Raw genomic sequence first — 14,862 nt, forward strand, 5'->3', positions numbered from 1 at the left:
GATGGTACAGAGATACTTTCTGAACATGTTCCTGCCACAGGGCATGTAGACCATGATGAATAAATTTAAGGTGCAAGCCCCTACTGGGTTCACAGAATGATGAGGGACTCAGGCGTGCATATAAATAATTTCAAGATAAGAAATGTCAGCAAAAATACATGCCCACATACTACTAGAGCCTAGATAGAAATGAGCTCTACCTGAGAAAGCCAGGAAATATTTCATCAAATGTAAAAGATCAAGACATGCATCCCAGGGACCATGGGAGCATTTCATATCTGAATATTGTTTCCTGAGACCAGCAAAGAAAGGGTGTATAGAGCGGAGGGTAGAGGCACTGATCTGGGGAGGTTAGGTGAGTGCAAACTGTGAGTAATCTTAAATCACAACAAAGATTTTGCATTTAACCTATCAGGGAAATAAATTTCAAAATGCTTAATGGGTATGAGGCAGATAAAGGGGCCTGGTTGGAAACTCAGGGACATTACAGAGAATCTGTGTCTAAATGAGGCAGGTGCTACACAATGGTAGCTCCATCTCAGGCTGTCAGCATGAGAGATCCTGGCCTAGTGTTGCCTGATACAAAATTTCAAGGGAAGCTAAGCATACTTTCTTCTATAATCTTCCTATTTTTTTTTACTTAAAAGTACTGTGTATTTAACTTTAATACTTTAATTTCTTTAGTAAAATACTTTTTTCTTTCAACTTACATAACAAAATACAGAGCTATCAGATACCCTTGGAAAAAATATGTATACTCTACATATATTTCTATAACATTACATCATACATATAATATGTATGCAAAAATTTGGAGACTATATAGAAAGCAGAACATCTAAAAGGCACTGCACAATGTAATCTTCCTATTTTCTAAGTGTTTGCATGAGTGTAGTTCACCAAAATTAAGATATCATTAATTACAGGGTACAACATTATTTTATCTATGAATATGAGAGAAAATGATGGCACTATCCATTTTCAGATGCATTTCCAAACTGGAGGTTCCAAAATGTGAAAAAATATGCATCATAGAAATAAGTAAACACTGTACTTCTAGTTTCCTCAAAATACCATACAGACTGAAGAGATTCAGTTTGAGGCTGCCAGATTGCAAAATATTTAAGTCAAGGGGAGCCCAAGGGTAATCTGATTAGATTCAAGCTGTAGGAAGTTCAATGGACGTGTCAGCTGGTAATGAAATGGGGAAAGACAACAATAGCAAGACCAATGAAAAGGTTCCTTCCATTGTCTAAGAATAGAAGGGAAGGGGTGACATAAAGCCAGGTCATGGGATGAAGATGAACTTTATATAATAAACCTTAGAAGTCTCGGAGTGAGTATGGAAAGTGAGGGAGACAGAGGCTTCATGGAGGATTTGAAGGTTTCCAGTTTTTTTTTTAATAGATTGATTGCTTACTCAAAATAATTGCTGGGTGTTTCCCACGTGCTAAGTATGCTAGGCCATGTGTACAGTAGTGGACAAAACAAACATGGTCTCACCATCTTAAAATGTAGTCTAGAAGGTGATACCATTAATTGCAGTAAGGTATTAAAGTGTGCAGTCACACACAAAAGAGTGTATTTATTGCAGAGAAAACCAGCAAGTTCACTTTGGGGTGAACTGCATTTGAGTGCCTGTGAGACTTTACTGTTAAAACTATACCACAGATAGTATAAGCCTGAATTTCAAGTCCAGGAAACTGACCAGTTCCAAATAGTAAGATTAAGGAGGTCATTTGGCTAGCAATAATACCTGAAGTGATTACATAAGATAAAACACACACACACACACACACACACACACACACACACACACACACACACACACACACACACACACACACACACACACACACACACACACACACACACACACACACACACACACACACACACACACGGAGAGCTTACAGACACACACATACAAGGAGAGCTTACAGACTAAGAAAGATACATAGGGCAGGAGCAGAGTTCTGGGGAACAGATAGAAAGACAATTAAAAGGAGCAAAGGAAGCTACCAAAAGAGCAATCTACAAGAATCTGAAGAAAGCAGCTACTGTAAATAAAGGGAAACTCGTATTTCCATATAATCCATGTCTACCTTTACTTATAACTCTACACAGAAATAATTTACCTTGGCAATATACAATTCAAAATTTTCAAGTCTATAGGCATTTTGCATGAATTCAAAATAGACTTATTTGAAGTTTCCTTAAATATTGAGAGTTGTGATATTCTTAGGTACTGCTACCATCTGTTCCTTTATCTTGTAAGCACTTGCATTTTTACATCAATCTATCTCACTCTGACATTCAGCATAATATGAATTGACGACACAAGAATGGTAACTCCTCATTTCTTCCTGCTTTCCTTCCACAGGAGCAGTGATCTGCCATTCCAACACAAAAGCAAATCAAGGAAAAATGTGTTGATGCAAATCCCCTGATGTCAAGGACTTGGCTGATCCAGGCACAGACAACAGTCAAATTGTGGGACTATCACCATAAGGTTCTTGACCAAAAGCCCTGCAATAGTGAGATTGTGATGTGTTAGGATACTCCAATCTTTAGGTCTATTCAGAAATGCCCTCAGAATTCTGTTTTAGAACAGAGGAAAAAAATAGACCTAAATAAGTCAGGTGCCAGGGAAATGGATGGACCTAGAACAAATCATGTTAAGTAAGGTAAGCCAAACTCAGAGAGACAAATGGTGCAAGTTTTTTTAAAGCCTAATTGAGATAAAATTTGTTTTTTTTATTTTTAAAATTTATTGTAAAGGTGATGTATGGTGCAAGTTTTCTTTCATATGCAGAAGCTAGAACTAAAATACAGTGGGACACAATAAATTACACAGGTCCCTAGGCATTCACACACAGTGAGACCAAAGGAGGATACTCTTAGGAGAGGAACACAAAGGCACAGTGCCTATGTACATCTGAACATACAAAATGAAATTTATTGAAATGAAATCCAGGAAATGGAAACAAGCTATTTTTTTTTCTTTTTTGCTGGTTTTGTTTGTTTCTTTTTGTTGTGTTCATTCATATGTCTTTGGGAGGATAAGGAGGCGCAGATATTGAGGGACAAAGGGTGAACAAATGAAGAGGTGGTACTCACTGAACACTATATTAAAACGAACTGTACAACTTGTGAGTAGGGACAGGACGGAAAAACTGGGAGAGAGCAAGGGAAAGGGTGACACTGTCCAAAAAGAAATGTACTCTTAACCTAACTTCTGTAACTGTAACCTCTCTATACATCACCTTTATAATAACAATGAAAAACATTTTTAAAAAGTTAGGTGGCCTTCCCAAGGTTACAGTCTTGGGATTCTGTGGCCTAGACTCTTTCTGTTCCATCAAGGGGCCTTATTCTACCTTGTACATATAAAGTATTATATACTGCATACATAAAAACAAATTCCACAAGAGTTGGGCCAACCAACCAACTAAGCAAACAGGGGAAGCAGGTTAACTTTCACTCATATGGTCCCAGGCCTATAAAGAGCTCATTCACTGCAACTGCTCTATTAAGGGCTCTTACCCTTTCCTCTAGGTTTTATCAGTTCCACATAGGCTCAATGGGGAAAGGGACTCCTAGATATTCACATTTCTGGTTGGTGAGTCTTCAAGCCTGACCTGCAGGCTCAGCACACAATGTATCCTCATATTTACAGGTCTTACTTAAAGAGCTTTCCTCATTCTCATCTGGAATCTTATGGAGGATAATTCTAGAATGGTTCATTAATAAGTTACCTTGACAACCCCACAATGAGACATGATAGCACCTGCCAGCAGAATGTGAACAACACACTAGATGAGAGAACTAGCTCTTGCTTATTGAAAGGCAGATTCTACATTCACTTTTTCTTTTGGCCACCACTGACTCTCTGTCAATCATTTTTGTCTTCAGAATAATAATAATTAGGTTTTAGGTTTTTTAGAAGAATGTCAGAACTACTAGTTAAAACATGGCCTAGGAGGGCTGCGATTGTGGCTTACCGGTAGAGTGCTGGCCTAGCATGCATGAAGCCCTGTGTTCGATTCCTCAGTACACACATAAGTGGCTCTGTGGCTCAAGTGGTAGAGCACTAGCAAAACAAGCTCAAGTACAGTGTGCAGGCCCTGAGTTCAAGCCCCAGGACTGGCGCGCGCGCGCACACACACACACACACACACACACACACACACACACACACACACACACACACACACACACACACACACACACACACACACACACACACACACACACACACACACACACACACACACACACACACACACACACACACACACACACCCCTAACCCTAAGAAAGATCCATAGCTTTCATTAAAAAAAAAAAAAAAAAAAAACCAACGTTCTACTACTCCCTCAGATGACTAAGAGTTCACAAGAAAGTCTTAGGCACAGTTTTTACAGCATTTTGTTTTAGGGTACTCTTACCTTGGTTTCATTTGTATACTCATTCAACAAATAGATGAGCATCTATTTTGTAATATTGTTCCAAACACTTCAGTAGGACAAATACACTGACAATAATTAGGAACAGGTGGTTAGCCTGTTATTTCAAGCTACATGAGAAGATGGAATTGGAAGGATCACTGTACCAGGCCAGACAGAGCAGAAAAATTGGTGACACTCTCCCCACAGAGTGAAAACTGGATGCGGTGCACATCTATGTGACTTCAGTTGTGGTAAGAAGCCAGGAGTAGGTATATTACTGCTCAAGCACACACCCAGGTGGGAAGGGAGAACAAACCTAAAAATTACCAGTGAGAAATAAGGCTGGAGGCATGGCTCAACTGTATTTCACTAGGATAACAAATGCAAGGCCCTAAGTTCAAACCCTCACTACTACCAAAAAATAACCCCAAAACCTGACAAGGTCCCTTCTATCTTATGGTTATAGCCAGATGAAGAAAGTAATAACCAATTGCAAAGAACAAGTATATAGACAGAGAGAGGAAGGGGGGCAGGCAAAGACTTCAATGCTAACAGGACTTGAATAAAAGTGGGGTTATTGTTGGGGCAGTGGAATCCATGCGGGGAAAGATGGGAAATAAACATGATGAGGGAACTGTGAAGATCAAAATATATTACATACACTACATATGTATGTATGGAAATAGCATAATGAAACCTACCAATGTGAGGGAGGAAAGAAAGGATAAGGGAATATAGCAGTATGAATTTGCTCAAAATATATTGTTCACATGTATGGAATTTTCACATGAAACCTTCTTGTACTATTTTTTTTTTACTGAATACTAAACAAAAATAATAAAATGGGGATATTTAAATGGAATGATTTCAATGGAAATCCCTTCATAAACTACAAGGTGTTAAATATTATCTACCTTTTCTATGAGAGACCTGCATTCAGGAATAGATTTACATCTTAGAGAAGAAATGTGCTGTGGCCCATGAATTAGGATACATTTAGGTGAAACATAAAATTAGGGGGTCACCTGGCTTCTACCTCCACTACACAATAGCTGTGTGTACAAATGGCCACCTCTTGATTTATAAAACTAGTAGCAATCATAATAGTACTAATTTTACCGGGTATGTAATAAATGAGTTCATACATATTGTGGCAGCCTCTGATAGATAATAGCCAAACTGATGTCCGTTCTCCCTTTGGCCTTACCCTACAGCATCCCAATTTTGTTCTAGGTGGTATTGTACTCACTCAACAAAACATCATCTGCTAGGAGTTCTTGGAGTTAAGGGTGGGCGTGTAGCAAAGTTCTGGCCAGTTAAGATATAAGTAGAAAGCTACCAGCTGAGGTCTTGAGAAAAGTTCTTTCCTGATTAAAAGGAGATGTCTCGGGGATAGGAGCTTTTTCTTCTTTGTGTTTCCCCTACTCTGCCTGAAAATAAGATGCAATGCCTAGAGGAGCAGCATACATCTTACAAGCATTAGAAAACAAAGTCTCAAGCCAGCCACCAATGGCTCATGCCTGTAATCCTAGCTACTCAGGAGGCTGAGATCTGAGGATCACAGTTCAAAGCCAGACTGGACAGGAAAGTCCGTGAGACTTATCTCCAATTAACCAGAAAACCAGAAGTGGTGCTGTGGCCCAAGTGGTAAAGCACTAGCCTTGAGCTGAAGAGCTGAGGGACAGCGCCCACACACAGAGTTCAAGCCCCACAACCGACAAAAAGAGTCTCACAGTAAGAATAAGAGAGGAATAAGGGAGGACAAGACTGAGATGTGAATGACAACATGAAGTTGTTTTTTTTCTTGGCATCCGATTATGTAGGATAAACACAAAAACTCTCTATATTACACTTCTTCTATGACAGTTTTTTTTAATGTATGTAGCCAAATACAGTCTGTAACCAATGTTTGTAACTTATAAAGTTTTTTTTGGGGGGGGTACCTGGGACACAAGATTCAATACTTGTTATTATATTATCATTATTATTATTATTATTATCATCATTACTATATTGAGACACCAATCTGTTATTTAACCAGTTGACTAGCATATATTCCCTTAACTTCTTTAAAACAGAGTCTCAATTTTCCTTTAGTGAATCAATCCTCTCAGAGGCATAGCTAAGTAGAATGGTTGAGCATCTACAAAGCCCTGAATTCAAGCCAAGGTACCAATAACCCTCCCAAAGACAAATGTGATAATAAAAAAAAAAAAACAGCCCTCTCCCAGTGGTGTGTTTTAAGTGGGATAGATACCAACCACTACTCTGAATGAGTTCTGATTAATTTAAACCAACTAGCACAGCCCTCTCCTTGAGCAATAGTGATTGCTCAGATAAATAGGCAGGTACCTTACTTGGCCTAAGTGCTACCTAACCAGCACACCTTCTTCTCTTGGCAAAACAGTGTTCAGGCATGAGAACAGACAATATGAGGGCTCCTGGAGAAAGTGTTACTACACAGACTTCACTAATCGCCCCAAGAACTGTCCTCTGAGTCAGACTGACACCATGATGAAGCCTGTCTAGAGGGTAAAATTGATACATGAAAAAGGGTAGACCAAAAGGTCAGAGAAATTGAGCTAAATCATAAATCTCTAGGTCAAATTTTAACTTGTGGAAACTAGTTTGGGTGCGATCTTCTGTCATGTACAACTACATGGAAGGGAAAATTTCAGACTTCGGTCTAGTGCATCTATTGGACAAAATCTATATTCAAGCTGGGGACCAGACCTGTAATCCTAGCTATTCAGGAGGCTGAGACCTGAGGATTGTGGTTCAAAGCCAGTCTGGGCAAGAAAACCTATGAGACTCTCATCTTCAACAAATTACCAAAAAAGCTGTAAGTGGAGCTGGGGCTCAGGTGGTAGAGCACCAGCCTTGAGCAAACAAAGCTCAGGGACAGTATTCAAGCCTGAGTTCAAGACCTAGGACTGGTTAAAAAAAATCTATAATCAAGTACAATATAAATTCTTACCCAAATAATTTTTCTGAAAGAAAAACAACAAAAACCACAATCAATTCATCTACTGAGGGGCATCTGGGTTGGTTCCATATCTTAGCTATGGTAAATAATGCTGCAATAAACACAGTTGTGCTGGTAGCTTTAGTGTGGTCTTGTTTGTAAACATTTGGGTAAATGCCCAAAAGTGGGATTGCTGGGTCATAGGGGAGTTCTATGTGAAAATGTGGTATATATACACAATGGAATTCTATGCCTCCATCAGAAAGAATGACATTGCCCCATTTGTTAGGAAATGGAAAAACTTGGAAAAAATTATATTAAGTGAAGTAAGCCAGGCCCAAAGAAACATAGGTCCCATGGTTTCCCTTATTTGTAATATCTAGTATATGTATGAGTCAAGCGGAAAAGGTCAGATAATGTGATATCAGGAAAATGAACCCTTAGATGTGTATTTTAATGTTTTTTTCTTTCATGCATGTGTTTCTAACGCATTTATAAGATCATCTCTTTGTTGCTTTGTATATCCCTCCCCCACAGTATAACCCCTGCTTTCACTATATTTGATGTCAGTATAACTTGTGGAGGAGATGGGGAAAAATCAGTTGTTTAAGGATACAGGTGGACCTGTTGCAACAATGAGAAGTACAAGTTGTCATGTCCAAAACTAGCTTTACAACGTCGGTGCGGGGGGGGGGGGGGGGGGGGGGAAGGCGGGGGAAGGAGAAGGATTGGGATTGGGAGGGAGGGGGGAGGCTGGGAAGGGATGTGAAGGGTAAACAAAGGAGGAGGCTGCAATGCTTGGTAAGAAATGTATGCATTATTTATAAGATTATTTCTTTGTTGCTTTGTATGTCCCTCCCCCACAGTGTAACCCCCGCTTTCACTATATTTGATGTTAGTATAACATGTGGAGGAGATGGGGACAAACAAGTCGTTTAAGGATTCAGGTGGACCTGTTGCAACAATGAGAAGTACAAAATGTCATGTCAAAACCAGCTTTACAATTTCGGTGTGGGGGGGGAGGGGGGTATAATTGGGTGGGGGGAGGGGGGTAAAATTGGGTGGGGGGAGGGGGGAGGCGGGGAAGGGAAGTGAAGGGTAAACAAAGGAGGAGGCTGCAATGCTTGGTAAGAAATGTATGCATTATCCTGCCCATGTAATTGTTGCCCCTCTGTACAGTATGTTCTCAAATAAAATAAAATACAATTAAAAAAAAAAAAAAAAAGAATTTAAAAAAAAAAAAAAAAAAAGAAATGTATGCATTATCCTGCCCACGTAATTGTAACTCCTCTGTACAGTATGTTCACAAATAAAATAAAATTAAATTTTAAAAAAACCACAATCAACTTGTAATTCTGTGAATTCATTCAAATTTCTCTTTGTTTTGACAAAGTCAGTTGGTTCAAAGTGTTTTGTTTTTTGTTTTTGTTTTTTTGTCGGTCATGGGGCCTGAACTCTGAGCCTGGGCACTGTCCCTCAGCCCTTCAGCTCAAGGTTAGCACTCTACCAATTGAGCCACAGCGCCACTTCCCACCTTTTCTGCTTATGTGGTGCTGAGGAATCGAACCCAGGGCCTCAGGCATGCAAGGCAAGCGCTCTACCACTGAGCCACCTTCCCAGCCCTATTTTTGTTTTTTGTAAACATGTCCATGAGAACTCCATGAAGGACAGCAATGCATCTAGGTTTCAGAATGAATACTGGGCCCACAAGCAGATTATGGAAATCTATTACTAATAATGAAATAATATTCAGACCTTTGTCATGGTAGCCTGCTCATTTTGCACAAAATATAATCTGCTATTTTTTTTTTCAGTTGTGGGGCTTGAACTCTGTGGGCGCTGTCCCTGAACAATTCAGCTCAAAATAAGCACTCTACCACTTGAGCCACTGTGCCACTTGTTTTCTGGTGGCTAACTGGAGATAAGAGTCTCATGCACTTTCCTGCCTGGGCTGGCTTTGAACCACGATCCTCAGATCTCAGCCTCCTGAGTAGCTAGGATGACAGGCATGAGCCACCAGCGCCCAGCTTCCACTGCATTTTAACAGTAGTTAGCAGAGGGAAAAAGCTAGTATTTATTGGTTTTAGATTTTATTATCGTACATTTCCCTTCAAACTATACTCCAATTATATAAAAAAAGATCCCAGGGCTGGGAAGGTGGCTCAGTGGTAGAGTGCCTGCCTCGCATGCATGAGACCCTGGGTTCGATTCCTCAGCACCACATGAGCAGAAAAAGCCAGAAGTAGTGCTGTGGCTCAAGTGGTAGAGCGCTAGCCTTGAGCTGAAAAGCTAAAGGACAGCACCCAGGCCCAGAGTTTAGAAGCCCATGACTGATTAAAAAAAAAAAAAGATCCCAAGTACTCAAAATTATTAATAAAAAATGTGTGTGGCTTTAGTTTAACACCTGTACCACTCGTGAAATCTCTCCATCAAATTATAGACAACAGTCTAGAGGCGGGTTTAATTGTGTACATAATTGAATCCATAGACAGTGTTATAGACAAAGTGGCATCTGCCCTTTTCATTGACTGTTCTCAGATGTTGCTGTCAAAATAATATGTTAAAGAACTGAGGAGTAAGACAGGCCCTGGTGGCTGATACCTGTAAATCCTACTACTCAAGAGGCTGAGATTTAAGGGTTGAAGTTTGGAGCCAACCCAGGCAAGAAATCCCATGAGACTCATCTCCAATTAACCACCAGAGATCTAGAAGTGGAGTTGTGGCCCAAGTGGTACAGCACTAGTCTTGAGCAGAAAAAGCTAAGGGAGAGCAGCCAGGCCCTGAATTCAAGCACTGGCACAAAACAAACAACAACAATCAACAATTACAAAAAAATACCCTATGCAGTAGCCAGTTTGTTCTGTGCTCAGGAGAGTGTCTAGAAACTAGAAATATCTCAAGACAGAGAGTGACTGTATTCTAGGCAAATCTCTAGAATGGCTGTTTGTATAAAATTCCATTTCATTCAATGTAATTGTCGATGATTTCAAAGATTATATAGACAGATGGTCTCGAGAGGAGCACCACACTGAGGCCTTCTTCATTATTATTCAGGCTTTGGTACATCAATCACACTCTCTCCTTTTCCATCTGCCTTTTTCTCTTTTGAGTTTCTTCCTTAAGAGAGAGGCAGTGCCCTGATAAAATCCACAATAATCCTACATTAGGAAAAGCACATCAAGCCATTATCTTCCATTAACATCTTAGAACAAATTGCTCCTTCAAGTGCTTCAAACTTCTTGAAATGGGACATCATAAACTTAAAACAAAATATCCCACACCGCTCAACACAATGATCCTAGATATATTACAACATGAATTGGGATACAGCACAATCATTCAGCTGCTGGTCAGCAGATTTAAAAATATTGAAAAAATGATATGGGAGACAGCTAACTACAGGTAAAAAATGTGGAAACATTAAATCAGTAGAGTTTGTATTTTTCCTCCCATAACTGAAATGGCCACTTAACAGTGAAAGTTAAAATCAAGGGTTTTATTTTTCACATGTAACAAAGAATCTGAAGTAGGAAATCTGGGAAAATTCTTTCTTTTGGCCACACTATGTAGTATTTTTCCTTCAGAATTGTCACATCAAAATTGTGTAATGAGCCAGACACCCATAACTTGCACCTGTAATCCTAGCTCCTCAGGAGGCTGAGATCTGAGGATTGCAGTTCGAAGCCAGCCCCGACAGGAAAGACCAAGAGACTCTGATCTCCACCAAAACCATAAAAAATTAGAAGTAGAGCTGTGGCTCAAGAGGTAGAGAGCTAGCCTTGATCAAAAAAGTTCAGGGACAGTGCTCAGGCCCTGAGTTCAAGCCCCAGGACTGGCACAAAAAAACAAAAACCTATATTACATAATGGTCGCAAAATGTTTCCTCTACCTCTAGCACTTACATGGGCAGAATGGGGTGAACAATTAAAGTCAAAATGAAGCAATCAAACTCCCCTTTTGAAGAAGTGCTTTTAAAAGCCAACATGTTTATATAGTGCTGACCAGAATTGTCTCCTAGCTATGAGGGGCCTAGGAAATCAAGCTGCTTTAGTGAGACATGTTGCAAAGTCAAACAAAATCAGGCAGTATTGTGCAGAGGTTAAACACATCCCAAGCCAATAAGTTTGGGTTTAAAATCTTGTTCCTTTTTAGCTTGCTTTAGGACTCAAGTTACCTTATAGTTTTCCCACTATAAACTAGGATAAGTAACGCGATCTTTCCCACAGGGGGCTTGTGAGAAGTAAATGAGTTAGTATAAGAGCTTAGTACAGTCTCTAATAAATAGCAAACCTATGTGTTTGTTATATTGTTATTATCAAGGAAAAGCAGATGTGTATTTGTTATACAACCAGCAATACCTGCCACAAATGTGTTGCACAGTCTCATAATTGTACTTGGCCTGGATAATGCGCCACATATGAGCAAATGCTCTGCTCTGAGAACTGCTGTAAAACTAAAATCCTATCTTAACACAAGTGACCATGACCTTTATGAACCATTAACCTTATGCCCATTTCTGGGGAACAAAGAACAAGCAAAACTTTCAAATGTTTGAGCCAGGGAACCAGTGTGAGTCACTGTGCCATTTTAGACATAGATGACTTGGACACTTTCTATTACAAGTGTCAATGAATCTATTCCAGGTGGCTTCAGCAAAACTGGCAAAACTGCCTCCATTTTCCTATCTGTTTCTTAGACCAACAGGACCATCAGTCTTGAAAGAGGCCCTGAGATGAATAGTTCAGGGAGCCACAGGAGGACATAAGTAACTGGGCACTCAAAGACTCAGACATTAGTAGTCAGTAGTCAGTGTACCTCTAACCAGTTTTGTGGGAAAAGCCACACAGCACATAACTGCCTCCATTTTTCTACCTGGAAATTCGGAATCACTTTTAGCACCAAAGGAAAAAAGATGGGGTCCAGTTAGGCTAATTCTTGTATTTCACAGGGGAGGAGTCAGGGCTTGGAATGTGATCTGGCCAGCCAAAGAGTACATAGCTGATGAGTAGCCACACAGGACTAAATGCAGATCGTGACCCCTCCCATTCCCCCCCATATTAGTACTCAGTCTACCCACCTGTTTCCTCCAAGGCCTTTCTCAGAAAAACAGAAGTTGGCTGAAAGGAGTTGCTTTTTTTCAATCAGTGCCATGTCCCTATTGTCCTACTGGGAAGATGCCAGAGAACTCCCTGAGGTCAGGTCGGCCTGGATGCTTACAGATGCTGAACCCAAGGGTTTTCAAGCTTAAGGGTGATGAGGATTCCTAGGAGAGCAACCAAGAGCAATCCAGAAGGCCTAGAGAAAGCAAAATGACACTGACAATGAACAGCGGCAGCCCATAGAGGCCATCGCGGTGAGAGTCTAAACAACCTCTGAGACCACAGCCCCAGAAGCACAGGTTAGAAATTTCCATCTATGCAGTCACGCAGGGCCAGTGATGGATTTGATCACCGCCGATTTCATGTCTGCAATTTGGGATTCTCAGGAACCTGTCGTTTTCATATCACAGGACTTGGGGACCTTCAAGTTTCATGACCTGCCCTAAAGCTCCCGTGGCCACCATAAAGAAATGGTGGGGCTGGGCGCTGGTGGCTCACACCTGTAATCCTAGCTATTCAAGAGGCTGAGATGTGAGGATCACACTCCATTCAAAGCCAGCCCTGGCAGGAAAGTCCATTAGACTCTTATCTGCAATTAACCACCAGAAAACCGCAAGTGGAGCTGTGGCTCAAGTGGTAGAGCACTCACCTTGAGCTGAAGAGCTGAGGGACAGCGCCCAGGTCCTAAGGCTGGCAAAAAATAAAACAAAATAAAAACAAAAACAATGGTCCTCAGCACGCCTGCCCCAATCTCACGGCCAAAGCCAGCCAAGGCCGGAAGTGGGGCTGTGGCTCAAGTGGTAGAGCGCTAGCTTTGAGGGGAAAAAGCTGAGGGACAGCGCCCAGGCCCGGAGTCCAAGCCCTCCCTCCCCCCCCCCACTGAGCGGCCCACCCCACCCCATCCCGGAGCTTCAGGAACCTTCCTCCCCCCCCCCCCCCGCCCTGGACGCACCCCTCCAACCGAGGCCGCGGGTTGTGGGGCCTTCTCGGGGACCTTCTCACCTCAGACGCCCACGTCAGTGGAGTCCAGGACCGGGTTCAGGTGGCTTCTGGGCAAAACGAAAAACACCGGTCCCTCAGGAGCTGGCGAAGCTTCCAGAAGGCGCCTGTGTTCTGGCAAGGCGGGGCCCGCTTCCACCCTTCCCGATGCCTGGGCTGAGGGAAAGTTTGGGGAGGGGGGCAGGAGGGGCCCAGGAGGCTGAGCTGGGGCTGAACCAGCCCTGGCCACAGGCGCCGGCGGCGGTGACTCTTGAGGTACAGGAAAGAGGAGACCCCTTTGGTTTCAGAAGCCTGGGATCCGAATCCTCCTGCAAACAAATTTGGCGCCTGAGGCAGGGAGGGGCGGAGCTAAGGCAAGCAGAGAGCGTGGGGCGGTTCTGAGAAACGCAGGGTGTTAGGTAACTCTATAAGAATGCCATCTGCAAAGCTGCTTTGCAACAAGGTTCCATAGTGTAGTGGTTATCACGTCTGCTTTACACGCAGAAGGTCCTGGGTTCGAGCCCCAGTGGGACCATGACTTACGGTAGTCACTTTTTGGGCTAAATATCCATAGACCACCTCGATTACAGAAAATGTTTGTCTTCGTTCCCCTTTTTTGCTAATTTAAATACATTTGAATTTTTTTTTTTTTTTTTTTTTTTTTTTTTTTTTTAGCGCAGGAGGTAAATGACACCTTTGTACGACCTGAGAAATCGCTGAGGATGGAGGCGGGACTAGCTCAGTTCCATCTCTTGCCCAATAACCCCAGGTGCCTTCAGAAAATCCTATAGCTCCTGGGCCGCACTTGCAGGAGATCTTTCCCTGGAAGCACAACAGACTGACTCCCCTAACCCTTAGCCAAAACTGTACGGCTGCAGCCGCGTTTTGACTGGGTTTGAATGATTAAAAGTTGATTACAATTATAGTTATGATTGTGATTAAGGGTTTATATTGCATTAAATGCACATAGCAGAAAAAAAATACAATCTTCCTTTTTAACACAGGAGTGGCATTATTGGAATACTAGAATCCTAATGTCACTCTTACATCTAACATATGCTGACTAAATGCCCAGACGCCTGAAATTGTTGGTTATTTTGTTGGTTTTGAGGTGTTCTTTGTTTTGCTTTTTAGTACTGCATTACAGCATTTCTTAGGGGGTACTTTTTTCTTTTCTTTTCTTTTCTTTTTTAGTATTGGCCTTCCACATATTTGAGATGAGGAATAAATGGAAGTTGTTGGGGTCCAGAGGTGTGGGAGAGTGTGGTCAAGGGTGGGATGGTGGGCAAAAGAACTGAAAGTTGAAGGGGAAACTCCAGTTTTTTCTTAGCCCCTTTCAATATAATTTTGCTTAGACCCTGTATAAAGTT

General features: G+C 41.5%; 1 protein-coding gene and 1 non-coding gene across 4 annotated transcripts in view; one reads left to right on the forward strand and one right to left on the reverse strand.

Annotated features, from left to right (window-relative positions):
• Positions 1-3,699, reverse strand: part of LOC138840455 (serine/threonine-protein phosphatase with EF-hands 1-like) — a 66,471-nt gene extending 62,772 nt beyond the window's left edge. For 2 of the 3 annotated variants that reach the window (XM_070040783.1, XM_070040781.1), the window contains exon 1: positions 3,547-3,694. The gene's annotated coding sequence lies outside the window, so the exon portion shown is untranslated. Of the gene's footprint in view, positions 1-3,546 lie in introns of all 3 variants that reach the window. The other variant, XM_070040782.1, reaches the window with a different exon arrangement.
• A 10,255-nt stretch (positions 3,700-13,954) lies between these two features.
• Trnav-uac (transfer RNA valine (anticodon UAC)) lies at positions 13,955-14,027 on the forward strand. The gene has a single exon. It is a non-coding gene; the product is annotated as a tRNA-Val (tRNA).
• Positions 14,028-14,862: the final 835 nt, after the last annotated feature.

The sequence above is a fragment of the Dipodomys merriami genome, unplaced genomic scaffold (genome assembly GCF_024711535.1).
Source record: "Dipodomys merriami isolate MVZ:Mamm:240054 unplaced genomic scaffold, mDipMer1.0.p SCAF_3, whole genome shotgun sequence".
Lineage (NCBI taxonomy): Eukaryota > Metazoa > Chordata > Mammalia > Rodentia > Heteromyidae > Dipodomys > Dipodomys merriami.